General features: G+C 49.3%; 1 protein-coding gene and 1 long non-coding RNA gene across 5 annotated transcripts in view; one reads left to right on the top strand and one right to left on the bottom strand.

Annotated features, from left to right (window-relative positions):
* The window catches only part of LOC144339564 (uncharacterized), a 178,626-nt gene that overhangs the window by 59,264 nt on the left and 91,420 nt on the right, over positions 1-27,942 (bottom strand). The window contains exons 1-3 of one of the 4 annotated variants that reach the window (XR_013414731.1): positions 11,228-11,359; positions 9,663-9,834; positions 6,991-8,395 (exon numbers count right to left, since the gene is read on the bottom strand). The exons of 2 other annotated variants lie outside the window; for them this stretch is intronic. The gene's annotated coding sequence lies outside the window, so the exon portion shown is untranslated. Of the gene's footprint in view, positions 1-6,651; positions 8,396-9,662; positions 9,835-11,227; positions 11,360-27,942 lie in introns of those variants that run through there. One more of the 4 variants, XR_013414729.1, reaches the window with a different exon arrangement.
* On the top strand, positions 186-27,785 carry LOC144339576 (uncharacterized). The gene is made up of 2 exons (XR_013414748.1): positions 186-260; positions 26,026-27,785. It is a non-coding gene; the product is annotated as an uncharacterized LOC144339576 (long non-coding RNA).

Here is a 27,942-nt window from a genome sequence, read left to right as displayed (position 1 = left end):
TTATAACTTTCTAGTTTCCAACTTATTTACCCTAAAGTGGAAGATTGACAGCAGCAGAAGAGGAGATCCTGGGCCAGTGCAGTCTCTGGGAGCAGCGGGGTGAGTGCTGGAAGGAGCTGGCTGGAGGTAGAGCCAGGGAGGTGCTCAGACAGGCCAGGACGGCCTCAGGGCACGCGGCTCAGTGAGTGAGAAAATGTTCACATTTCTTGGAGAGCCCTTGACTCTGCCCACGGAAAACCCAAACTCCTTCCAACGGGGATGTGCATCTCATGTAAAAGTTGTTACTCCCAGAAAGAAAGCCAGTGGATGTAGAAATTTTACGTATGCAGAAATTACTTCAAATTTGTTTCTAACCTTATCCTTTTCTTCCCCCATCTTAATGTGTGGTGACTTTCTGCAGGTGACGCACACATCTTAGGAGAGCGCTGTATTTCAGTTGCTGTTGGCTCTGATGTGACTTTGTGGTGTCCGATGTTCTTGTTCTGAGGTTCTGCCCAGAACGTGGCTCCTCCCTGCTGAGCGTTGCTTGTTGAAGGCCCGTGTGGAAACTTTCCCTGTAAGCTCGTTGACCGCAGCAGTCTTGGTTAAGAAACCTTTGGACCTCCTGAGACTTCACACAGCCTTCTAACCTTTCTAGTGTGTCCTTTTCATTTTACTGTTCCCCATTAACCCAGATGTTTTCCAGAATGTAAGTAATCTGCTGAATGCAGGGTGGGGGGTGTCCTCCGTTGGCTCTGGGGAGAAGCATCGCTGTTTCTCCGGGTGGAGCTTCCCGCCCACCATGGTGTGCTCCAAGACGCAGCAGGGTTCTTTGGCAGAAATAATCGTCGAAGGCCTGCGTCTCCGTGGCAGGGTGGCTGTGGGTATGGGACCTCGCGGCCATACCGGCCCCTCCCCATCAATGGCACCACGGAGAGGAGCAGGGGGAGGCCTGGGATCTGTCTCCAGAGTCACAGCTGTGCTTCCGAGACTGCGTCGTCCGTATGTAACTAGACATGCAGAGAAAGTGTTGGAGATAAGCAGGAGACGGTGTCTGTCCCTAATGAGCTCAGGCGTGCCCTTGAGAGGGTCAGGTTTCTGTGCGGCTGATCTGGACTCAGCCTAGCTGTGGCAGTGCAGGTGACTGCTGGGCTTTGGCAAGGCTGCACCCACTATCTGTCTGAAATGGCCCCCTTCCCTGGCTCGTGGTGCCAACTGGGCCCCCAGGCCTGAATTCCCGCCAGGACGGAGGCCCTGTGTATGTGTCGGGGAAGGGGGAGGTGGGGGTCCTACTTTATTGCCGTATCCAATGCCACGCGGGGTCAGCACTCAGGAAACATGTGCTGTGTGGGTCAGCGATTGAGTTCAGAAACCTGGAAAATTCAGCAGTGTAGGCTTTGGGCATGACCCGTCCAGCCTTGGGGCTCTTTCTTTCTCTGAATTTCCTTCCATGGCATCCTCCTCATCCCAGGGGCCCCTGTTCCCATATGGCTGTTGGCAACTTCACAGGTTCCTCTGCCTCCCCTCCCGGGCCCTGGTGTGGCTGGGGCAGCTAGTAGCTGTGTAGACCCCACAGCCAGTATATCATTGGTGCCAACGCCTTGGGCCTGGTTTACTTGAGTCAAGGACTGCAGTACATGGCTGAGCCCACCCCGAATGCCTGGATCGGAAGGCCTTGGGTTGCAGAGGGGTGGGGGTTGGATATTGAAGGATAACCTGCAAAGCAGAAGGGGAAATGGCTGTGCTGATGGGCAGCTAGAGGAGTCTGTGCAGAGCCTGGGACCCAGTGCAGACACAGAGCTGACCTGGGCAATGCAGTGACACGGCCACCGTGGAATTGGGCAAAGTTACAGGCTTCAGACCGATATGGAGGGGCTGGTCTAAAACGATCCTCATTTTCCTTTAATCCTAACAATTGCTGGCTTACAGGGTGGGGGAGTGAGATCTGTGGTGGCTGCGAGGAGAGACAGGGATTTTAATTAAACCCCTCTTTCTGGGAGAGGAGAGTAGCCGTTCCTGTAGGGAGGTGAGCATCGTCATCTCAGGCAGCTCAGGCTGCTGTAACGAAACACCATTGACTGAGCGGCTTATGAACAACAGGAATTTGTTTCTCACAGTTCTAGCGGCTGGAAGGCAGGATCAGGGTGCCACACGGGTGAATTCTGGTGTGGGCTCTTTCCTGGTTGGCACACACCTTCTCTCTGGCCCTGACACAATGGGAGGGTGAGGGATTTGCTGGGCCCCTTTCTGAGGCACACATCCCATTCAAGGGTCTCCAGCCTCGGGAACTCATTACCTCCCAAAGACCACCTGACAGCATCACATTGAGGCTGAGGATTTCAACCTGTGTTTTGAGGGGCAGGCAGGCAGTTTGTAACCGTCACCCTCTTTGTGTATTTCTGACTCAACATTGAGTCTGCCTTTGGCTCTCCAGGGGACAGCCTGTGTGGACACTGAGCAAGGTCAGAGCTGCAAGCATGTGCACATCGGGGGCAAGGGAGCTGCCAGGGGTGTGAGAAGGGGTTTCAGCGTCAATCGGAGCTGCTTTCCTGGCAAATGTACTCATAAGCTATCCTGGCAACATTTGCTTTTCACGAAGAGTGGATGAGGCAGTGGGGGCAGCAGGCGGTGTTGCCAGAAGCTTGGAGCTGATGAGCAGCAGAGAAGGGGCAGAGGCCACGACCTTGGGGTAGTCAGCAGTGCCAGGTGTCTGCCCTCCAGGCCTCACGTGTGTGACTGTGTAGAGACCGAGCCGACCGGGGCTTGCCGGCCAGTGTGGCTCTCATACAGGTGATTATCGCGTTGTGCTTTCTATGTAATGTTCCCTCAACCCCATGCCCACCCCACCAATTTCTGTGCCTAGCAGAAATGATGCTGCATTTCCTTGATGAAGCCTTGAGTTTCCTGTGGAGATGTAGGAATAGCATGATTTGGCTCACGTCAAAATACTTTGCAGTGAAGCTGCACGGAAGAGGATTCTAGGCTTCCATTTGACGTTTTCAACAATGCCTGAGTGTTACAGGACCGTCTTGCTTGTTAATAAAGCACCAGATGAAAAAGGCTACTGGTTAATAAAGGAGACTTTTTACATTAGCACAGAGAGGGTGGCTTGAGATAAATTCAGCGTAACGTAGGTGTGTTTGTAAGCCATCAAAAGGACCATCTCTCTGCTGGCGACACATGTTTTCCGGTATTGGTTTTGTTCTGTAAAAGGATGACTGGCATTCGGCAGAGTCATTCCAGAATTCACCTGGAAGGCGTCCACATGGTGCCTTGTTTTCTCCTGACATTCTGGGCACCACGAGGGATTATTCCTGTCTTCAGCACTAGCAGGAGACTTTTCCTGAACACTTGCTCCTCTTTGGCGTTGTGGGTGTGAAGGGGTCAGAGTGACCCTGTCGTCATGGAGTTTTCAGACACCATGGGGATAGTGTGGCTCGAGTGTCGGGCTCGGGTGGGAGGGAGACTTTCCCCAGAAAACAGCTGCCGATTCCAGGACGGCCCTCGACCCCTCCTCCCTCTGTTCCTCTGCGTCATGTGTGAATTAAGGCTGTTCTATCGTAGCGGGGGTGTCATGTTAACTGGAAGTGTGCTTTTTTTACTGGGCAGTAAGTAAATTAATGGTACATTTTCCAAGGACAGCGAGGTTTGATTTGATGAATCCAGTGGGGGAAAGGAGAAGGGGCTTGGCTGTGTGGGGATGTGTGTGATGGGAGCAGAATGGAGTAGCCATGCAGGCTTTTGGGATGGAGGGGCCACGCCCACATTTCCATGGGATCCGTCGCTGTTTGTGCCACTAGACCTGAACCTCTGTCTCTACTTCTAACACCCGTATAGTGAGGAAGCCCCTGATGGACCTGAGTTGTTACTTCCCATGGCCATCGCTGGGAAATGCCCCAGACGCCTCTCCAGGCTGGTGACGGCCCTGGGGCTGGACACTGGCTTTGTCCTGAGTTGTTTCTTCTTGTGGCCATCGCTGGGAAGTGCCCCGGACACCTCTCCTGGCTGGTGACGGCCCCAGGCCTGGACACTGGGTTCGTCCTGAGCACTGCGAGGGGCTTGGGCTCCACGTGCAGCAGGCATCTGTGCATCCCTTTGGATGTGAGATGTTGGCGCTCGGCTTGGAGGCCAGTGCAATCTGGGTGTGGTCAGGATCCAGTTCATCCTTTGGAGAGAGAGCACCTGCCCGGGGACCCCTCTGAGGTACATAGTCATGCAGTGCCCTCACAGGATGCCCGGTCCCCCGAGAACTTCCCGCCATTCCCCTGGACCCTCAGGTATGGGAGTCAAGTGTGGTGTGTGTGTCACAGGCGGGGGTACTGAGGACACCACGTGCCTGCTCGTGCGAAGACCTGAAGTGCTGCGTGAGCTCGTTCCCAAGGGGCCGTTGGCATCTGGGGGCCTGTGGGTGTCTTTCCACTGGCAGGAAATAATGGGTGGCCCATGTTACCTTTTGTGTCTTTTTTTTTTTTTTTTTTTCTTTGCCGAAAAGCTCTAATGCCAACGTCGCTGTCCTGCTATTGGAACCGCCCACCTCAGGCTCAGTGGCCCTCCTGTTTCTGGGCTGCTGCAGTGTTGTGTTGGGGTAACTGTATTAACTTCGTTTGAATTTTCTTCCTGTTCTTTTGGAATAAGTGTTGATAGTTTGTGCTGCTTGTTCACCCCAGAGGCGAGGATGTCCTTTAGGCCTGGAGGAGCACAGCCCCTGGAGGGAGGTGCCGGGCCTCTACCTCTCATGTCATCAGCAGCCCTCTCCACAACACGTCTCCTCTTCGCTCCTCGTGCCCACGGCTGGGGTCATGGGCCGCTCGCTCTGCTGTTTGAGATCCTCGGAAAAGATGTTTGCCCTGAAGAGAGATTGGGGGTGTGTGGCTGATTTTAAATAGGAGGAAATGATTGTAACAGAATGAGCAATGCCTAGCACTTAGTCTCAGGCTTGAGAAATTGTGTTTTAGAAGCAAGGTATCCCCAACTCCGGTTTCCTTCAAATTAAATCTTTTAAAGAGTCCACAAATATAAATAGTTAAAGCCTAAAACTATGCAACAGAGGGCCTAGAGCCCAAGCCACTGCCACCTCTGACTCCAAGACACCTCAAAAACTTGGCCCTCCTCCTCAGAGAACCCCCCTTCTGCTCCTCCTTCCACACTGCTCCCTCCACAGTGCTCCCTCCACAGTGCTCCCTCCACACTCCTCCCTCCACACTCCTCTTCCGCCCCCTCCCCTTCTTCCTTCCCCTTCCCTTCTTCCTTCCTTCCTCTCCCCTTCTTCCTTCCTTCCTCCCCTTCTTCCTTCCTTCCTCCCTTTCCTCCTCCCTCCTCTTCCTCCTCTTCCCCCTCTTCCCCCTCCCTGTCCTTGGGCAACCTCCATGGAACTCTGGTTCAAAGTCACTGGTCTGTGGGGCCGCCCATTTGATAGACGAGCACGCTGGGGACCAGACACAAGTGACTGACTCAGACCAGCTCGCATGTCGTCTCCTGCCTCCCGTAACACCGGGTTGTCCCTAATGGAAGAGAATCAATGATGCTGCTTCACTGATCTCCAGGGAAAACAGGTTGATAACAGGTTATAAACATGGGAATGTTTTGGAAAAAGCGTCGTCCACTTGTCAGCTCCATCTCTCCTGCCCGGAAGATGTAGGGGAAACCTGCCTTCAGCCCACCCTCATCCCATAACAGGACAGAGGACAAAGGGGCAGAGACCCAGGTCCTGTCAGTGCCCTCAGGAAACCCCCCATTTCCTCCTCATGGTGAAAGTGGAAACCATCCCACTGGACTAGATTTTCCCGGGAAGCCCCTTCACCCCTAAAGCAAGGAATCTGGTTTGAGCACACACCATTCTCGGTGCCATGACTTTCTGCTGCTGAACCCTGCATACGTGGCCCATTGATCTTGCTAGTCCAGTGTTACTGGGTCCTGGGAGTTTCTGTGGGCTGATGGCAGGTGTTTACCATTGTGTTCAGAGGGGAGAACAGAACTTTATTTGTCGAAATCAGATGATAACCATTGCCATGTGATTCCTTGGGTTGGTTTGGGTGGGGGGTGCTCAATGCTTTTCCTGTGGGCTAAGTTCTACTTTGAGACCGTCTCTCTTTGTCGCCCAAGCTGCAGTGCAGTGGTGCGATCTTGGCTCACTGCAACCTCTGCCTCCTGGTTTCAAGCAGTTCTCCCTGCCTCAACCTCCCAAGTAGCTGGGATTATAGGTGTGTGCCACCACGCTTGGCTAATTACAAAAATATTTAATATAGGCTGGGTTTTGCCATATTGGTCAGGCTGGTCTCGAACTCCTTGCCTCAAATGATCGGCCCACCTTGCCCTCCTAAAATACTGGGATTACAGGCTTGAGCCACTGTGCCCGGCCTGATCCTGACATCTTTTAAAGCTGCCTTCATGTACCAAAAGCCAGTCTATGTTTGAAAATCAGTCTTGAAGAGCCTAGGAGGAGAGGGATAAGCTTCAACTAGGTGAATAACTATGCATATATTAAAAATATGGGCCAAAATCTACCCCAAATGTTAACTCTTCTGCTTTGCGTATTATATCCATTTATAGTTATTTCAGCACTAAGATTTTTAAAGACTCTTTTGATAATTATGGAGAAATTACTATTAAAACTCAGCTGCATTTGTAACACTTCAAAGAACTAATTGGATGACATCATTTTTCCCAGAGGCATTTTGGATTGTTACATAATTAATGTTTATCTCTTTGCCAGAAATCTTTTTTTTTTCTTTTCCAGAACAGATACCTGAAAAGAAAATTTCCTTTGCATTAAGTGTTATTTCACTGTGTGACAATCAATTTTTGAACGTGAGAACAAGATCATCATGTATTTTTGGGATATTTCTTGCTTAATAGTGATAATGCTAAGTGTTAAAATTATGCAACAATTTGTTTCTTTGAAAATTACTATTTGCCTGCTCACCAGGTGGGAGCTGATGAGAACGTGGATGTAAAAATTAACTTGTATTTAGCTTGTATAAAAGAAGTTTTAAAAAAAAAAAAGCTTGCTTTTTTTGTTTGTTTTGTGCTACTACTGAAGTTGCTTCGTTGTGGAAATGAGGTTATTGCAGGCACCTAGAATTTTATCTCCTTCACTTGTACAATGGGAAGAAATTCTCCAACAAGCACAGGAATCTGACTTTCTGATATTGAGACTCCTAGGCATCAAGCCCCGTGGAAAGGTTGGTGATTACGTGAGCGTTGGCGTTGATGTGGGTACCCTCCAAGCCGGACGCAGGGAGCAGGGAAGGGCAGAACAGGCCCCTCAGGAGCCATGAGAAAATCAAGTGTTGGCAGCAGTGGTGAGGGTTGATGTCAGGGGCCAGGAGGAGGTGGTGAAGGGAGCATGTGCCTCAAGGCAGCCCTGGAACCCGTGGTCCCTGCAGTGAGGTCTGATCTGCAGGGGACGTGGACGGCCACGTGGCAAGGCCCACGGACAGTCTGGACTTGGCTGCCTCAGAACTCTGGTGGACGTTGCAAACGGCCCCACAGGGTTGCAGTGCACATTCCTCGGACAGAGAGAAGACGCTTGTAACTGTTCTCGGCACGAAGCCAGCGCCCTGTGAACAGTGGCCACTGCTGTTGTGACTGAGTGCCGTCCAACTGGAGGCATTTGCTCTGCTCAGTTCACTTAATTGGGCCAGGAATGGGGTTGCCCTGCCTTCAACAAGCTTGACGCATTGAACGAGGACTCAGTAAAGTACTCTGTAAATAGCTCTCCTGGCTAGAGTGAGCAAAGCCCAGGGAGAGAGTGGTTCCTCAGTATTAGACAGGTGTTTGGCGGGGCCAGCTGTGTGGCTGCCAGAGCGAATGTGACCAGGAAGCCTCTGTCCCCCCGGAGGTGGCCAGCGTAACTGTTACACGTGCCGTAGGTAGAAAGTGGGCACTGCTGGGAAACTTGCTCATGTTGCTGTTTCCTGATTGGAAATTCAAGGTTTCTGAGCATCCTACATCGAATTTGTACATTGCTGAGACTGTACACCTTTCAACACTTGTTTTTTCCTGCTTTTCGGATCTATACAACCTGGCATTTGGCCGTGGCTTCCAGAACAGGCTGGATGCAGAGTGAAGTCCTCTCCTCACTGTCAATCTTTGCAGATGTCTTTCTTGAGAGTCTCAATTAGGTTTTTACTTAGCTAGACTTTTTAAATTGCCATGCACATAACTCTACCAGTTACAATCGTGAGCTAACGTGGGATTTTGGTTTTACTTTGATGAATGTTTAACATTTGCATGCTGGATGTAGGGGTGGAGGTCATTTATCTGCTTTTCATTTCCTTCTTGGTTATACTTAGTGACTTTCAGGTACGGTGTGGAAAGCCTGGTACAGGGTGAATTGCAGGCTGCAGTGTGGCGCGGTGGACGAGAGGCGTGGGCTGCAGTGTGCACAGTGGATGAGAGTGAAGCTATTTCCATCCTGGAGGGAAACACACAGGAAACAATTTAAAAAACTGATCATCTAGCTTGAATGAGGTCCAACAAATTCAGTTTGCAAAGTTTAACTTCCAAGTTAACTTAGTAACTTTTCCCCTAAGTCATTAATTTAGTAGCTTATGTTTATTGCCTAAAGCATAATAGTCATAAATTCTAAAATGAATGACTAAACATGTAATAATTTAGGCATACAGCACCTGAAGGGAAAACTGCCAGTATGCTAAAATATTGGATACAGATGCTCAAAAAATATAATGTAGCATTCTTACAATGCATGTGCTTTTAGCATGTAACTTGGTGAGTAGTTTTGAGCTATATTTGTAGGAATGTGTATCTTGAATACTTTAGGACACCACTGGAGATGTGTGCTTGAGAGGTATAAATACTGAATGTTCTTCTCCCTTCCTTTAAATGAAAAACATTAGCTCCCTTGATTTTTATTTTTATTTTTTGAAGTGGACTCTCACTCTTGTTGCCCAGGCTGGAGTGCAGTGACGCAGTCTCGGCCCACTGCAACTTCCGCCTCCAGGGTTGAAGTGATTCTCCTGCCTCAGCCTCCCCAGTAGTTGGGATTACAGGTACCCACCACCATGCCCCGCTAATTTTTGTATTTTTATTAGAGATGGGGTTTTGCCATAGTGTCCAGGCTGGTCTCAAACTTCTGACCTCAGGTGATCTGCCCACCTCGACCTCCCAAATTGCTGGGATTACAGGCGTGAGCCACTGCGCCTGGCCAGCTCCCTTCTATAATGATTTATACAGTTGTTTTTGCTTTTTGTTTTTTCGAGACGGTGTCTCACTCTGTCGCCCAAGCTGGAGTGCAGTGATGCAAATCTGGGCTGACTGCAGCCTTCACCTCCTGGGCTCAGGTGATCTTCCCACCTCAGCTTCCTGAGTTGCTGTGACTAGACACACGTCACCATGCCCAGCTTTATTATTATTATTATTGGTATTTTTAGTAGAGACAGGGTTTTGCCATGTTTTCCAGGCTGGTCTCGAGCTCCTGGGCTCAAGCAATCTCCTGGCCTCAACCTCCGAAACTGCTGGGATTACAGGCGTGAGCACCACATTTGGCCCATTTTTTTTTTTCTTCCAGGATTAGGAGTCGACTTTCAGAAAATCCTTCAACCTTGCAAGCTTAATTTTCCACAAAAGTATTCCTCTAGGATAAAAACAAGACACAAAGAAGTACGTGTGGACTGCAGTTAAAAATTTTCAAGAAAACTTAGCTTAGGAAAGTTGACATTTACAAAGAGCAGGAGGCCCGTTCAGTGCCTTCTAGGCACTGGGAATGGCGGTCTGTGGGCGACCCTAACATGTGCGGCGTCCTGAGACGTGATCGTGGTGTTCACGCTTTTACCGAGGGCTTCCCGGGAGTACCAGAGGCTGTTCTTCTGCAGTCGGCCAGCCAGGCAGCAGCTGCTGGAGAAGGAACAAATAGCAAAAGACAGATGTCCACGGTGTTATTGTGGCAGAGAGGTTAAAACCAGGGTCACTTTGTTCTTACAGTTTTAAAAAACTAATAATGAAGTCCTTAAATATGTTTAGGATTTCAAAGTAGTTGTGGGTGTGTCTGTGTCTCTAGCTCCCGTTCGGGTGCTTCCTGCGAAGAGAGCTCAGAGACGCCACCTTTCCTTGATGAGGTGACAGGGCCTGGAGAGGTGTGAACCCCGTGGTGGGGGGATGACTGACCTGGGGTGAGTCTGGGTCAGTGTGGGGATCCAACCCCACTCCACATTCCTGTAGGGAATCCACAGTTCTAAGTCTTTATGATAGGGGTAAAATGAACCTGGAAGAGGTGTTATTTTTTAAGAAGTAAGTGCCATGCTCTTTTTTCCTCATACTTTTCCGTGTTTAAGCAGCATTGAAGGATAAGGCACTAGTAGCATGTTGTTTTGGAAACAATGTTGTTGGTTATTTTACGTTGAATATGGTACTAAGGTTGCCTGGTAACAGAAGTTTTCCTTAAACAACATGGAACTCTGTTGAATCTGTTGCCCCATTGGCTGAGCCGTCTGAAATCAGTGCAGTAGCAGCTGAAGAGGCCTCTTCCCCTTGGAGGAAGCCGCTGGATTGGCAGGAGGCACCGCTCTTGATTTGAGGGAGTGAGGCGCCTTTGCAGGGACCCCACGTGGCCCCTGCAGCTCTCTCCTGCCCCCTGCTGGTTGGCCAAGCAGCCTCGCGACAGTGTGCTCAGTGTGAATGTTCACTGGGGCAGGCCGAGGCTTTTGTTCCAGAAACACTGACTTCAGAAACGGCCGGCTGTGTGTGTTGAGCATGGCAAGAAAGACTTACGTGTGTCTTAAACCTCTTGAACAAAGCAAGTTAATGTTTCAAATGCATCTCAAAGGCTAATGACTTTGCTATGGTCAATACTCAGGAGAAAAGAGGGTTTGATGAAACAGAAAGACAGGAGTGGCAAGTGACGTGCTTGTGCCCCGTATGACTAAGCGATGTCCTGGCCGTTCCACACCACGGCCTCTGAGCAGCCAGCCTGCAGATACTGGGTCAATTTAGATATCCCTGATCTCTGCGGAGGTTTGATCAGGTAGCCCAAGAGCAGATAAACACAAACGCTGACTGGAAACCCTGGCACACGGAGACACTGGAAACAGCAAGCTGCTATTAACATCATAGTAAGAGACAGTCGCCTGCTCTCAGGGGTGTCAGTTTCTTTTGCTTCTAGACGTTCATCTGCGTTACAATACAGTTTTGCTGTTTATCCCCATTACTCCACTGTCTTCGCCATTAAAGTCTCAGCCAGCACTTAGCTCTGACACTGCAGGAGTTTCACTGTGCGGCTGACCAGGCCTACCTGGCTTGGCTGTAAAGCAGGTGAGATTTTCCGGAAGGCAGTGACGAGAACCCGAGGCAGGAAAGAGCATTGCTGGTCTACATACGGCAGTGCACCTGCAGCAGAGCATGTACGTGCACGTTCAGGCTAAACAGGTGTAGGAGAGAAGAAAACCACCTACAATTAGTCACTTAAAATGCCACACACCCAACCCTTGAGACCCTAGCACATAGAGTAGTAGTGGTCTTGGAGATGGCAGGTGTGCTGAAGTCTGATTTTCTCACTTAGCTTTTCCAGCAGCGTTTTCCTCATCTCTAAGCTGGGGCTAACAACTGCCACGCGTAGATTTGTGCATGGAACCGTGCGTGTAAAGTGGGGTAGCCCCCAGGACCTAGGAAGGACTCGTGGTCAGTGTCGGTGGTCATGCGTGCTGTACGGGTCCCCCAGGAAGATGATTGCTACATATAACTCCCTCCGTTCAATGTCACTGAATGTAAAAGGTGGGACATTGGCTTCTGATGTGTCTGGTTTGCTGCAGGCCACGCTGCACCCCGTGGTTCCTGAGCCCTGAGCTGAAGTACATCCTGCTGCATCGCCTGTGTCGCTTTTGCTGTGTCACTTAGAGCTCCTGCCCTGGGAAACTTCCTCGCGCCTGACGAGCACCACAGTTTGCAGCAAGACCTGTCCAAAGCGTGGACTGCGAGAGCCCCGCTGTGGTCCTGTCCTCTCCATGTTGGGAGCGACTTTGTGGGGTTTGTCGGCCCTTCTCTCAGGTGTCCTGTGTCTCATGGATCAGCCGACGAGCCCCGTCTGGAGGAGCACTCTGCAAAACGCTGCCGGCCACCCAGATCTCCTAGCGCAGAGTGAGGCCACATCTGCAGACTTGACCGCACAGAGTCCCGAGGCATTCGGCAAGAAGGGGAGTGGGATGTGTGTGAGATCCCACTGCGGAAGCCGGCTCTGCTCCGTACTCTGCGTGCGGGGTGCCTGATGTTCAGACCTGCTGTGTCTATCGGGGGCCATGGCGGGGTGGTGGGAGTGGGGGCAGGGAGCAGCGCGGATGGATCCAGGAAAGGACTTAGTTGAATCCCAGCTGCCCACATACCTGTTGCTGGTCTTGGACAAGGTCCCTAGTTTCTCTGGGCTTTCGGTTTGATTGTAAGACTAGGACGCCGCCCCAGTCTGAAGATGTCGGTGTGTGCGGGAATGCCTGGCGCAGTCACCATGGGTTTTCCTTCAGCCTCCTCCGTGCCCCTCCCTGGGTCAATCAGTATCCATGCGTGCCACAGGTAAATTACAGTCCCTCTGAAAAACCAGTTGACCCGAGTTTTATGGTCGAGCATGGGTGAGTGTCCTTGCCAGGAAATGCCACTAGATGTCTTGGGCCTGCTCCTCTACCTCCACAGCAATCCCCGGAACAGGCTGGTTCAGGACGTGGGAGGTGGGAGTCGGTGTTGTACCTAGGACAGGCTGAAGTCAAAGGCTCATTTGCTCTGTGAGGGGTGATCAGGATGGCACATCAAGTGGAGCCCCATGGCTGACCCTGGAGGTGGACGGTCGGGTCGGATTGGCCGCCCTCCAGCACGTGTTTCGAGTGATGCCTTCCCTGGGTTACGCAGCCCTGATCTGTAGCGCACAACTTCCCAGCTCCAGCCAATCTGGTCTTGCCGTCTCCTTCCAAGAAGGTGGGTGCGGCGCAGTTGCCTTTAAGCGGCTCCTTCTGGACACCGCAGGGCGGCAGCAAGCAAGCATGGGCGACTTTTTTCTTACGTTGACCACAATACGCGGGGCCAGCTTTGCACGATCCCATTCAGCATCACACGTGTGCATCGGCCACTCACCTGTCCATCTGCCACAGACAGGCTTGGACAGGACCATTGAGTGGCCTTTACGGCAAAGAGCCTAAAGGGCTCACAGGAAACCTGGACCCAGCGCAATGATAACAGCGCAGCAATACCTGTCATTGATCAAGGGGTATTCTGGGCCCGACATGGTGTTAAGTGATCCAGTTCGGTTAGCACTCTTAGAATTAACCCCCTTTTGCCTATCAGGAAATCGAAGACGGAGGGCATTAACGCCAGGGAGCAGGGAGTAAGGGGACACACAGAGGGGCTGAGGGGCTGGGCATTCTGAGCCCACGGATCTGCCCACAGGCCCCGGCTGCACGGGCACCAGGGCTGCTGCTCTGGAGGGGATGAGGAGCTCTGGGGAAAAGATGGAGCCTGACGTGGGTAAGATTTGGATATTTTCAGAAGAGATTTTCAGCCTGGAATGAGGGTGTAAGTGACTGAATCGGAGTGATGAGCCAGATAGCCCGGCTGCGGGAGCTCCCCTGTGGGGTGAGGGAGGAAGGCCTTGGGGGCATGTGGCTGAGCAGAGGCGCTGGGTCGCCAGGAGCCGCCGCGGGTTTGGAAAGGGGGAGAAACGCAGCGCCCTGCACTGCAAGGGCACCGAGACGTGGTTGTGGTTCTTCCTGACCGTGACAGACACAAATGGTGCTGATGGTGGAATGCACGGAGTTTGCCTTCAGAGAACTCCTGCTGTCTTTTAAAACCTGGGCCTCTCATTTAAACTTGGTGGCCTCAGGTGAATGGTCAGAAACAGTTTCTGATGAGGTTGCAGAGACTGTGCATGGCCTCTGATTGTGCACATCCTGTGATTGTGTATAGTCTCTGATTGTGGCCTCTGGCCTCTTTGTGGTCTCTGATTGTGTGGGTCTCTGTGTGTGGTCTCTGATTGTGTGTGGTCTCTGTGCAGCCTCTGATTGTGTGTGGTCTCTGATTGTGCTCAGTCTCGGATTGTGCGCGGCCTCTGATTGTGTGCGGCCTCTGATTGTGGGTTGTGTGAGTTTCCCGGGATTAAGTAGATGAGCCTCGTGCTGGGGCAGGTGTGCCTTGTGTTGGGCATGTGGATAAAGAAGTTTAACCCATCTCCTCTTTGAGAATGGCAGGGCAGTAACAAAGGCGGTTGATTTATACATGGCCATCCTCGTGAGGTGAGGACCTGAAAGGTTTACTGCTTTCCCGGAAAGCTGCTCTGGGCGTCACCATCACTGATCATGGACAGCAGCTCAGAAGCCCCCTTAAGGTGCAGGGAGGGACCGGCGCTGGTCCTGTCTGTGCCCAGGCTGCTGGTCACCCTGACGGCCAGGCGATGGCTGCCTGTGCACGAAGCTGGGGTTAGAGTGCATTTGGGCAGTGTCGGCTTTGATTTAGGTCAAGACTGATCAGTCTTCCTAAAATACTAGCCATGAAAGCTTTCATAGATTGTAGTTCTTTGGGAGATTTATATGTGGTTTTTAAAGCACAGGGCCCATGGCCAGTGTTGAATTACATTTTGTTCAGTGTAACTGACAGGACACTGGACCTGAGTCTCAGGCCTGCCACAGGGTTCAGGGAGCTTCAGAGAGGGAGATGTTTGTGCTCAAGTTTTCGCAGATGGGATGGGACATGGGCATGGGGCTGGAATGCTCTAACCTTCAATCTTCAGTCATCGGTATCACCTGTGCACACGCATATCGTTTTCAAAGATGGACAAGCTTTTGGGAAATATCTGAAGACTTTTCCAGTTTTGAAAGAAGCCGGGATGACACTGGAAACGTCAGGTGTCTTGGCTGCTGATCAGGTCCATCACCACGCACATGGTCCCTAACCTGGCCCACCTCTGATCATGCACAGCGGGTGACGAGGTCCATAACCTCACACTTCTGTGCACAGCAGGTGACCAGGTCCCTAACCTCAAAATCTTCTGATTGGGTGCAGCTGGTGACCAGGTCTGCAACTTCGCATGGCTCTGATTGTGCAGAGCTGGTGACCAGGTCACTAACCACCCACACCTCTATTCATACCCAGCGGGTGACCGGGTCCATCACCTCACACCTCTGATTGTGCACAGTGGGTGACCAGGTCTGGAACCTTGCACACCTCTGATCGTGCACAACGGGTGACTAGGTCCATGACTTCACGCCTCTCTGCACAGTGGGTGACCAGGTCCATAACCTCACACCTCTGATCGTGCATAGCTGGTGGGCACAGGACCCACTTCAGTGAGGGGCTGACTTCCCAGGTGTGAAGGGGGAATGCTGTGTGGCTCGCTAAGCCCCTCCATGCTTTGGGGGCTCCAGGCTGTGGCCGGCAAGTAGGAGGTTGTCCCAGGAGGCAGCTGCAGGGTGGAAGTACGATGTTGTCGTAGGGGGCCACTGTGGGGGGGTGGGACGGGAGGCAACTGCAAGTTGGAAGTAGGATGTTGTCCCAGGAGGCTGCTGTGTGTGGGGGAGGGAGGAGGCAACTGCAGGGTGGTGTGGTGGTCCCCGTGCCACTGATTTCAGGTTAAAATAGAATGTGGACCTCTTTTTACCATAGTTTTTAATTACTCCGCTAGTTTGTGTTGCTGTCTCTTGCTATGAAGTCCACAGTCTGATGTCTCTGTGGTCCCCATGTTTCCCTTCTGCTTGTGTTACCCGATCCTGTGGGTCAGCTGTGAGGAAACCACTCTCCACTCCTCATCTGGAGTGGTCTCGAGCTGGGTGTGCTGGTCTCCTTGTGGGCTAAAGTGTTCCTCTGTTACTGTTTTCTCTGTTTTTTGACCAAATTTAGCAGACTTGTGTATGATGCAAACACTTCAAAAAATGTCTTTTGCCTTTATGAAAAAAACACTTGCATTGCTTTAAAATGAACCTTTCCTGTGTCTCCATCCTTCCTCACAGATTGCTCTGTGTTAGAAACTCGGTGGTGTGTGTGCTTCATGGCCTCATTCCATCAAGCACTGTAACCTGATTGCAAAAGTGACTACACTCAAGGCAAAAAACTTTGCAAATGTTGAAAAGAATGAACAAAAACAACATATTGTTCTCTTGTCATCCTGAAATGGCTACTCTTAAGATTTTGATGTAGTTCAAACTACATCAAACTCTCACCTACTCCTGTGCCAATATTCATCCTTCAGCTCTGCCTCCGTTCTTCCTTTCTTTTTTCATGCTATGGGGTCTGCTTTGGAGATGTTATCTACTTTCATTCTTCCAAAGTCAAGCTTCTAGCTTTGGTTGGAACTGCAGACCCATTGTGACTCATTCAGCAAATACTTTCTAAGCACATGGATAGTCACTGAGAATACCGTGGTTCACCAACATGACTGTGGCCCCTGCTCACACGAACTTGCGGCCTGATGGGGAGAATGGGCACTAATATGACAATCAGTCTAATGGGTTTCTGATGAAGAATTGAGGAAAGCGCACCAAAGAAAGGGAAGCGGGGTTCTCTAAATTTATGCTGTAAAAGAATCTGGCGTATCTTGGGATGAGAGGTAGAAAACCGATGCATTCTGGAAGGTATGATCCCCTTGCAGTCTGGAGAGAAGTAGAGGTTGCTTGTTGAGGGGGGTGGAGTGTAGGGACACCACGGTCTAAACAGAGATGGGGGTGCGTGCAGAATGCCTCTTGCAGCAGGAAACAGGCACGTGCAAGGAAGTAAACACGGGAGAAAGTGGCACAAGACAAGAATGAAGGCAGGCAGGCAGGGGCTGGGAGATGATGGTAGATGCTTTATTCTCTTAATAACAGCAACAGGATGCTGTTGAAAGCACTTGAGGGAGGTGGGGAAGTGGGTATGACATGTTTTGTGTTTGTAAAATTATCACATTGTCTTACCAAACTATACTCCCTATTTTTTATTTTTACATTTTACTTTAAGTTCTTAGATACATATGCAGGTGTGTTACATAGGTATACATGTGCCATGGGGGTTTGCTGCACCTGTCAACCCATCATCTAGGTTTTAAGCCCTGCATGCATGAAGTATTTGTCCTAATGCTCTCCCTCCTCTTGCCCCCACCCCCCAACAGGCCCCCGTGTGTGTCGTTCCCCTCCCCGTGTCCATGTGATCTCATTGTTCAACTGCCACTTATGAGTGAGAGCATGTGGTGTTTGGTTTTCTGTTCCTCTTTTAGTTTGCTGAGAATGATGGCTTCCAGCTTCATCCATGTCCCTGTAAAGGACAGGAACCCATTCTTTTTTATGGTTGCATAGTATTCCGTGGTATATACGTGCCACATTTTGTGTATCCAGTGTATCATTGATGGGCTCGAGATATCCTCTTAACATGTGCTCCAGCAATTGCACTCTTAGGTATTTATCCAAAGGAGTTGAAAACTTGTGTTCACAGAAAAACCTGCACATGGACATTTATAGAAGCTTTAATCATAATTGCTAATTTTATTCCAGCTTTATTCATAATTGCTCAAACTTGGAGGCAACGAAGAAACCAAAATGTTCTTCACTAGGTGAGTGGATAAATAACCTGTGATATATCCAAACAATGGCATATTCTTTAGCACTGAAGGGAAGTGAGCTGTCAAGCCATGAAAAGACACGTAGGAACTTTAAACATGCACGGCTACACAAAAGAGGCCCCTCGGAAAAGACTAAATACTGTAAGCTTCCAACTAAAGGACATCCCGAAAAAGGCCAGACTATGGAGTGAAAATGTCCGTGCTTCCCAGGTGTTGGGAAGAGGGAGAGATGATGAGGTGAAACACGGAGATTTTTAGGATTTTAGTGCAACTGCTCTGTACGATGCTATCATGGTGGATACATGTCATGACATATTTGTTCAAACCCATAGAACAAGCACCAAGACGGAGCCCTCATGTAAACTGTGGACTCTGGGTGACAATATGTCAACGTAGGTTCTTCAATTATTACAAATGCTCCTTCTGGGCAGGAGTGTTGTTAGTTGGGGAGGCTGTGCACGTGGGGGAAGGGAAGGCATATAGAAGGTCTCTCTGCACCTTTCCCTCAATTTTTCTGTGAATGTGAAACTGCCTAAAAGATAAAGTGTATTTTTAAAAAAATAAAGGAAAAAAAGGAAACAAAAAGTCCTCACAAAAATCAAATGAGAAAAGGATCACACTGGGTGCTTCAGGTCAAAATGGAAGAACAAGGGCTGTATTTACCATCCCACCTGATGACTTTTTTCTCACTGCTTTTCAGCATTTTTTTGGAGTCTAGTCAGTGCAATAAGGCAAGTTAAAACATATAAAATGCACCCTTATTAGAAAATAAGATTTAAAACTATCTGTATCTGCAGGTGACGTGATCACCCGTGTGGAAAATCTCCTGAAATCACAAAAAGCCACTAAAACTAATAATAATAAATTACTAATAAGTGAGTTTGTGTTTAGCTTGTATCTTGCAAACTTTCCATAAGCAGTATTTATCTCTTTATACACTGGCAAAGAAATAATTGGAAATGGAAATTTACAAAGTAATATTAAGACTAAATCTGATAAAAGATGTGTAAGATCTATGCACTGTAAAGCAGGCAGTGATGCTGAGATAAATTAAAGAACTAAATAAATGAAGTGATATACTGTGTTCATGGATCAGCAGGCTCAATATTGTTAAGATGTCAGTTCTGCCCTTGTGGATCAGAGGTTTAATGCAATTCCAATCAAAATCCCAGCATGATTTTATTTTTTTTCAGTAGAAATGAACTAGCAGATTCAAAAATGTGTCTGGAAATTTAAAGAACCCAAAAGAGCTAAGACAACTTGGAAAAAAAATGGTGGAGGACTTACCTGAACTATCAAAACTGGGTTAATGAAACCTCCTAGAGGGTCTAGTAATCATCTCACAAACATGTTACCTATACATAGTGGATTTTTGAATAAAGGTTCAAAGACATTAAATTAGAGAAAGGACGATATTGATGATAGAAGGATTAAATACTACAGGCCAAAAAGAGAAAAAAGAGCTCCTGTTAAATATCTTCACATTGTTGGTGTCACTCATGCAATTCAATTCACATTTTGTATATCTAAAAGTTGAACAGACTTCTTCATTCTCTTTCCCCAATTCACTCCACAGAGATGCTGATGTCTTTCAGTGGAACTTGGAAGTTTGCTATTCTTTTTAAAATGACTCTCAGATACTGTTTATGCAAGAAGTTGTGGGACTGTAACTTACAAATACTGTTCTAAACCTTGGAATCACACGTTTCCCTTTTTCTCTACTTATCGTTTCTAGTCAGTTTCCCATTTCCTCTTCTTCATATTTACACTGCATTCCTTTTAGTTCAGGCTCTTGTTACCCCACTTGATCTCTTGATGTGGTCACCTGAATGTCCTTCATGTTCCAGCCTCCTGGAATCCTTCCTTCATGACCCTGAAGAACTGCCCTCCAGACCCGCAGGTGTGACCCGGAATCAAGGATCTCAAAGCCGAGTGGGATCTGAGAGGCTATCTAGACCAATCCTCCATTACAGACGTAAACCTTTTGATGACTTCACTTCAGAGCCCAAAATATTTGCACTGCAGGCAGAATCACCTAAATCACTTAATATGATGTTCAGTCTTCCCGTGGTATCTTCCTCTCTGCATCTCCCTACTTTCGGTCAGCCATTTCTCACTCATGACACCGAACCCTTCATTCACATCACATTATTGTTCTTCTCCACACACACTTGTTTGTTTTCTGCCTGGGTTTTTTGTTACATTCTTCCCTCTACTGGCAATATCATTTTCCAAGGTCTGACTACAGAATTTTAATGTATTCCTCAGAATGACTCACATATCACATATTCGACCAAATGGCTGCAGATTCTGTCACTTCCTCTCTTGTCCTATGGCAACCTGGAGAATCTTCTTCTCTTAGCCAATAGGATTTATCATGGTCCTTCTTTATCTTAACAATAGTTTAGCAGGACTGAGAACTGGGAAGTAGATTTTTCTCCCAGGGGTGAGAACTGTCTTAGTTTAGCAGATCTCCCTGGGTCTCCATTCTGGTTGTAGAAAAGCAGCCCATAGGGCATGGTGGGGAGGAGAAGAAGGGGAATTAAGCTGTGTTGCATGAAGATGGACAGTTGTGACCCTTACTCCAGGGTTGGGAGTTGAGGCCCCTAGGAAGGAGAAGCTGTAAGGATGAAGACGAGGCATTAAAAAGTGATGCAGGCCGGGTGCGGTGACTCATGCCTGTAATCCTAGCACTTTGGGAAGCCAACGTGGATGGATCACGAAGTCAAGAGTTCAAGACCAGTCTGACCAATATTGTGAAACCCTGTCTCTACCAAAAATACAAAAATTAGCTGGGTGTGGTGGCACATACCTGTAGTCCAGCTACTCGGAAGGCTGAGGCAGGAGAATCACTTGAACCCAGGAGATGGAGGTTGCAGTGAGACAAGATCATGGCACTGCACTCCAGCCTGAGTGACAGAGACTTCATCTCAGGAAAAAAAAAGTGATGCATAGTAACAAGACTGCCCGAGGAGAAGAGGCAATCAGCAACCTTCTCCAGGGTGGGATGGCTGAAGACCCTTTAAGAACAAAGGTGTCTACTTTCCTTCTTTAGGATGCTCTATCGTGATTTAATGAACCCTCCCAATCTACTGTATTCAGTATTTGGCATGAGTCAATTTAGGGGAATTCTAGAAAACATAGCTGGCTGTTATCAGGTTAATGTAGATTGGGAGGTAGGGAAAAACCCCAGGAGACACGTAGGAAGGACAATACGTGAAAACAGAAGAAACTTGGAGTCAGTTCACCCTTCAAACAAAATCCAGTTTCCAGAAGACATTGTGAGGGCTGCTGGGTCTTCCTCGCCTGCAGATGGGGGATTCCAGATAATTATTATACTTGAATCTCACAGGATGGGGTGATCACCACCTGCTCTCAAATGGGATGAGTTACAATATCTTCTATCGGGAGGCGGTAAATAAGAGGTTAGGTACACATCTGTAGTCATCACAATTTTGTCAAGATTGCTATTTTTACTTCCATGTCATAGATGGGGAGCCCGATGCTTGTGGAAATGATTTGCTCAGGGTCTCACCATTAAAAGTGGCAGAGGAAAGATTCCAACATGTTTTAAAAGCTGCAAACTGAGCTGACTCCCATCCATGCTGTCATACCGACTTTGAGATTTCAATCCTCCTGAAGGCAGGAAACTTATTCCATTTGCTTTTATACCCTCCATAACACTAGTGAGCAAGTTTTGCTCAAAGTAACATGGAATATTTTGCTGACTCAAGGGGAAAAAGTAAGAGACTTAAATGACACCATCACAAGTCAACCTTCAAGGAACAGAGACATATTTAGCATTAGCTGTCTCAGTCAAATCAACATAGACATGCACGTTTATCCTTTACATGGCAGTAAGACAGCAAACACAATTGAAAAAATGAGCCAAGTGTAAAAAATGTGTCACAAAGGGATGGATTTAGACAGGAGAGCAGTGAAGTAGGTTATAAAATGGTCAGCATAATCCATTTTAATGAATTATTAGCTGAAACATGCAAAGCATTTAGGATTTCTGGGAGAAGTGTACAAACACCAAATGTTTGTCCAACATTTTCTTCACTGCTGCTGTCTTTCCACAGGGCTGGAGATGATGTTAACAAACGGCCTTGGGAGGAGAGATTGCAGCTGAGCCCACACCCTCTCAAACTCCTTCAGACTGTTTGTTTTTGTAGACTTTACCATTAACAACAAATCCTAAGATTTACTCAATCAGTACAGCAGTCGTTGGCCCGAGTTCAAATTTCTGATTCGAAGGAATCTGCACTCTGCCTGCCAGGATCGACTATTAATGGCTTCGTCCATAGAGGAGCTGTGTCTTTGCTCACTATGGAACAGTATTGAGGCTTCGAAAGGGGTATTTTGCTGGTCACCTCCTTGGTCATCCTTCTGCTCACCAAGAGCAGATACTGTTCTCAGCCCCTTACATTTACAAGGTCGTTTAATTCTCACATAGCCCTTTCAGATAGATGCGACTATTACCCCCCTTTTACAGAGGAGGAAACCGAGAGGCAGAGGACATAGGTGAATTGTCCCAGATCACAGAGCTGGCTATGGAGCTGGGACTTGCACCCGGCCAGCCTGGCTCCAGAGTTCACTGCCCTCCTCCTGTACAGCACGTGTGACCTGCAGTAATCACCGCCCAAACAGGCAGGCACTGCGGATAGCCAAGCACACCTCTTCCGCCTTCAGCACGGAGGACGGTTCGTTTTCATTCTGGTGTTCAGCTCAGGACTGTTTTTATCACAAGGACGCACCACCCAGAAAGCTCAGTCATGTGCCGTTACCTTCTACGGTCATGGTTTTCTACTTTTTGGCCCCATTTTCCTGAGGACTTGGCCTACTGGGACGTGAATGATGCGTTGCTACTGTAGAGACAGAGGTTCAGGTCTAGTGGCACAAACAGCGACGGACCCCATGGAAATGCGGGCGTGGCCCCTCCATCCCAACAGCCTGCATGGCTGCTCCATTCTGCTCCCATCACACACATCCCCACACAGCCAAGCCCCTTCTCCTTTCCCCCACTGGATTCATCAAATCAAACCTCGCTGTCCTTGGAAAATGTACCATTAATTTACTTTCTGCCCAGTAAAAAAGCACACTTCCAGTTAACATGACACCCCCGCTACGATAGAACAGCCTTAATTCACACATGACGCAGAGGAACAGAGGGAGGAGGGGTCGAGGACCATCGTGGAATCGGCAGCTGTTTTCTGGGGGAAAGCCTCTGTCCCCCCTGAGCCCGACACTTGTGCCACACTATCCCCATGGTGTCTGAAAGCTCCATGAAGACAGGCTCACTCTGACCCCTTCACACCCACAACGCCAAAGAGGAGCAGGTGTTCAGGAAAAGTCTCCTGCTAGTGCTGAAGATATGAATGATTCCTCGTGGTGCCCAGAATGTCAGGAGAAAAGGCACCATGTGGACACCTTCCAGGTGAATTCTGGAATGACTCTGCCGAATGCCAGTCATCCTTTTTCAGAACAAAACCAATACCGGAAAACATGTGTCGCCAGCAGAGAGATGGTCCTTTTGACGGCATACAAACACACCTATGTTACGCTGAATTTATCTCAAGCCACCCTCTCTGTGCTAATGTAAAAAGTCTCCTTTATTAACCAGTAGCCTTTTTCATCTGGTGCTTTTTAACAAGCAAGACGGTCCTGTAACACTCAGGCATTGTTGAAAACGTCAAATGGAAGCCTAGAATCCTCTTCCGTGCAGCTTCACTGCAAAGTATTTTGACGTGAGCCAAATCGTGCTATTCCTACATCTCCATGGGAAACTCAAGGCTTCATCAAGGAAACGCAGCATCATTTCTGCTAGTTACAGAAATTGGTGGGGGGGGGGGGATGGGGTTGAGGGAACATTACATAGAACGCAACCCCGATAATCACCTGCATGAGAGCCACACTGGCCGGCAAGCCCCGGTCTGCTCAGTCTCTGCACAATCACAGACTTGAGACCTGGAGGGCAGGCACCTGGCACTGCTGACCACCCCAAGGTCATGGCCTCTGCCCCTTCTCTGCTGCCCATCAGTTCCAAGCTTCTGGCAACACCGCCTGCTGCCCCCACTGCCTCATCGACTCTTCGTGAAAAGCAAATGTTGCCAGGATAGCTTATGAGTACATTTGCCAGGAAAGCAGCTCCGATTGACGCTGAAACCCCCTTCTCACACCCCTGGCAGCTCCCTTGCCCCCGATGTGCACATGCTTGCAGCTCTGACCTTGCTCAGTGTCCACACAGGCTCTGTCCCCTGGAGAGCCAAAGGCAGACTCAATGTTGAGTCAGAAATACACAAAGAGGGTGAAGATTACGAACTGCCTGCCCCCCAAAACACAGGTTGAAATCCTCACCCTCAATGTGATGCTGTCAGGAGGTCTTTGGGAGGTGATGAGTTCCCGAGGCTGGAGACCCTTGAATGGGATTTGTGCCTCAGAAAGGGGCCCAGCAAATCCCTCACCCTCCCATTGTGTCAGGGCCAGAGAGAAGGTGTGTGCCAACCAGGAAGGAGCCCACACCAGAATCCACCCGTGCGGCACCCTGATCCTGCCTTCCAGCCGCTAGAACTGTGAGAAACAAATTCCTGTTGTTCATAAGCCGCTCAGTCAATGATGTTTCGTTACAGCAGCCTGAGCTGCCTGAGATGACGATGCTCACTGCCCTATAGAAACGGCTACTCCCCTCTCCCAGAAAGGGGTTTAATTAAAATCCCTGTCTCTCCTCGCGGCCACCACAGATCTCACTCCCCCACCCCAAAAGCCAGCAGTTGCTAGGATTAAAGGAAACAGAGGATTGTTTTAGACCAGCCCCTCCATATCGATCTGAAGCCTATAACTTTGCCCACTTCCACGGTGGCCGTGTCACTGCATTGCCCAGGTCAGCTCTGTGTCTGCACTGGGTCCCAGGCTGTGCACAGACTCTTCTAGCTGCCCATCCAGCACAGCCATTTCCCCTTCTGCTTTGGAGGCTGTCCTTCGATATCGAACTCCCACCTTTCTGCAACCCAAGGCCTTCTGATCCAGACATTCGGGGTGAGCTCAGCCATGTACTGGAGTCCTTGACTCAGGTAACCCAGGCCCAAGGCGTTGGCACCAACGATCTACTGGCTGTGGGGTCTGCACAGCCACTAGCTGTCCCAGCCACACCAGGGCCTGGGAGGGGAGCCAGAGGAACCTGTGAAGCTGCCAACAGCCATACGCGGACAGGGGCCCCTGGGATGAGGAGGATGCCATGGAAGGAAATTCAGAGAAAGAAAGAGCCCCAAGGCTGGACGGGTCATGCCCAAAGCCTACACTGCTGAATTTTCCAGGTTTCTGAACTCAATCGCTGACCCACACAGCTCATGTTTCCTGAGTGCTGACCCCGCGTGGCATTGGATACGGCAATAAAGTAGGACCCCCACCCACCCCTTCCCCGACACATACACAGGCCTGGGGACCCAGTTGGCACCGTGAGCCAGGGAAGGGGGCCATTTCAGACGGACAGTGGGTGCAGCCTTGCCAAAGCCCAGCAGTCACCTGCACTGCCACAGCCAGGCTGAGTCCAGATCAGCCGCACAGAAACCTGACCCTCTCAAGGGCATGCCTGAGCTCATTAGGGACAGACACCGTCTCCTGCCGATCTCCAACACTTTCTCTGCATGTCTAGTTACAAACGGACGACGCAGTCTCGGAAGCACAGCTGTGACTCTGGAGACAGATCCCAGGCCTCCCCCTGCTCCTCTCCGTGGTACCATTGATGGGGAGGGGCCGGTATGGCCGCGAGGCCGCATACCCACAGCCACCATGCCACGGAGACACGGGCCTTCGACGGTTACTTCTGCCAAGGAACCCTGCTGCGTCTTGGAGCACACCATGGTGGGCGGGAAGCTCCACCCGGAGAAACAGCGATGCTTCTCCCCAGAGCCAACGGAGGGCACTCCCCACCCTGCATGCAGCAGATTACTTACATTCTGGAAAACATCTGAGTTAGTGGAGAACAGTAAAATGAAAAGGTCACGCTAGAAAGTTTAGAAGGTTGTGTGGAGTCTCAGGAGGTCCAAAGATTTCTGAACCAAGACTGCTGTGGGCAACGAGCTTACAGGGAAAGTTTCCACACGGGCCTTCAACAAGCAACGCTCAGCAGGGAGGAGCCACGTTCTGGGCAGAACCTCAGAACCAGAACATCGGACACCACAAAGTCACAACAGAGCCAACAGCAACTGAAATACAGCGCTCTCCTAAGATGTGTGCGTCACCTGCAGAAAGTCACCACACATTAAGATGGGGGAAGAAAAGGATAAGGTTAGAAACAAATTTGAAGTAATTTCTGCATACGTAAAATTTCTACATCCACTGGCTTTCTTTCTGGGAGTAACAACTTTTACATGAGATGCACATCCCCGTTGGAAGGAGTTTGGGTTTTCCGTGGGCAGAGTCAAGGGCTCTCCAAGAAATGTGAACCTTTTCTCACTCACTGAGCCGCGTGCCCTGAGGCCGTCCTGGCCTGTCTGAGCACCTCCCTGGCTCTGCCTCCAGCCAGCTCCTTCCAGCACTCACCCCGCTGCTCCCAGAGCCTGCACTGGCCCAGGATCTCCTCTTCTGCTGCTGTCAATCTTCCACTTTAGGGTAAATAAGTTGGAAACTAGAAAGTTATAAGACCCCTTAGCTTTGTCTTCTCAGAAAACAAAGAATACTAATTCTACTTCCATGGTTTAATATGTTGCCCCCATCTGCATGTTCATGGATATGTGTTTTTATATATATTTTAATCAGTACTTATAAAAGCATGCACTGTTGGCTACGTTCAGTTCAATTACATTTGATGTAACAAGTTTTAATTTCAGTGAATTCAGGCACTCAAAATTTAAGCCCTCTGACATCTATTAATCAAATGGAAAAATGACAGGTAGATATCACAAAAATCAAGAGAAGTGTTAAATATAAATCCTGGACTTTTAGATATTTCCACAAATGTAATGTATACATTAGTACACAACCTTGAGCATTTTCACAACTCTTTGAACTAAAATTCTGTTCTTAACTTTTATTGGTAGATCGATATCCATATGTGATTATAAGCAGCTCAAACATCAGCTCTTAGAAACAACCAGAAATGCTGTGGGCAAATCCCACCGAGCAGCAAATAACGGAACTGCACCCAACAACCCAGGTACCTCCCCTGAGGCATCTGGAACTTGAGGATTACGAGCAGCCTTTGGTTTCTGAGGCACCCGAGAGTGGGGACTCCCAACTCCCCAAGTCTAAGAAGGCCTCAGCGATAAGGAAAACTGATCAAAAAGTCATCCCTGCCGGCCCCCTGCCATGGGTTCCCCCCTGCCGGCCCTCAGCCACGTGCTTACAGATCTCACTTCCTCTCTGTCCCGCAAAGCCTGACTCCTGATTCCAGCCCTGCTGCTTACTGGGATGTGGCCATGGACGTCAACTGCACCTGTAAGGGGAGAAGCCTGTCAGGATACAGGATCCTGGCCATCCTGGCAGCGCTCAAGCTGATACTGTAACTTGGTAGTGAGTTACTTAATGCAAAGGTTTAACTTTGAAAAATTTAGATGTGTGTATTCTAACAGAAATTCTGAATGTAGAACACAGGCCACACCCTCACACAGATGTTGTCTGGCCAGCACTCTTTTGTTTGTCTTTTCAATAGACATTTTTAAAAGCAGTTTTTGGTTCATAGCAAAATCAAGAGGAAAGTACAGAGAGTCCTCACCTATCTCCTTTCCCAGCACAGGCACAGCCTCCATCATTCTCCTGCCCTCACCAGACCAGCATGTCTCTACGACCGACAGACCCGCATCAACACAGCACCACCACCCACAGTTCACAGCTCACACGAGGACTCGGCCTGCTGCTGCTCACTCTGTGGGTTTCACAGACGTGGAACGGCATGCATCCACCATGAAAGCCCCACCTGGAGTTGTTTCCCACCTTCCATATCCCCTATGCTCCTCCCATTCATCTCTCCCTTCCCCAGCCCCTGGCAGCCACTGACTGACTGTCTCCACAGCTTTGCCTTTTCCAGACTGTGCTGTGGTTGGACTCAGACAGCAGGCAGCCTTTCCAGATTGGAGTCTCACTTAGCAACATGCATTTAAGATCCTTCCTTGTCTTCATGGCTTAGGGGTCCAGTTCTTTTTAGTGCTGAATAATATCCCAGTATCTGACATACCACAGTTTATCCATTCACCTGCTAAAGGGCATCTTGGTTGCTTTCTAGTTTTGGCAATTATAAAGCTGCTGTCAACGTCTGTGTGCACATTTCCGCATGGAAGTAAACTTTTAGCTCCTCCGAGTAAACGTCCAGGACTGTGATTGCTCCTGTGGTCAGAGAGCTTAGTTCCACGGAAAACCGCCACGCTGCCTCCTACAGCAGCTGCCCCACTTCCCCCAGTGATGAGTGAGGGTCCTGATGCCCACACACCCACCAGCACGCGGCAGTGTCGGAGTTC

This window comes from Macaca mulatta, chromosome 3, assembly GCF_049350105.2.
Source record: "Macaca mulatta isolate MMU2019108-1 chromosome 3, T2T-MMU8v2.0, whole genome shotgun sequence".
In the NCBI taxonomy this organism is placed as follows: domain Eukaryota; kingdom Metazoa; phylum Chordata; class Mammalia; order Primates; family Cercopithecidae; genus Macaca; species Macaca mulatta.
Note: the sequence above shows the minus strand (reverse complement) of the source record. Positions and strands in the feature narration are given on the sequence as shown.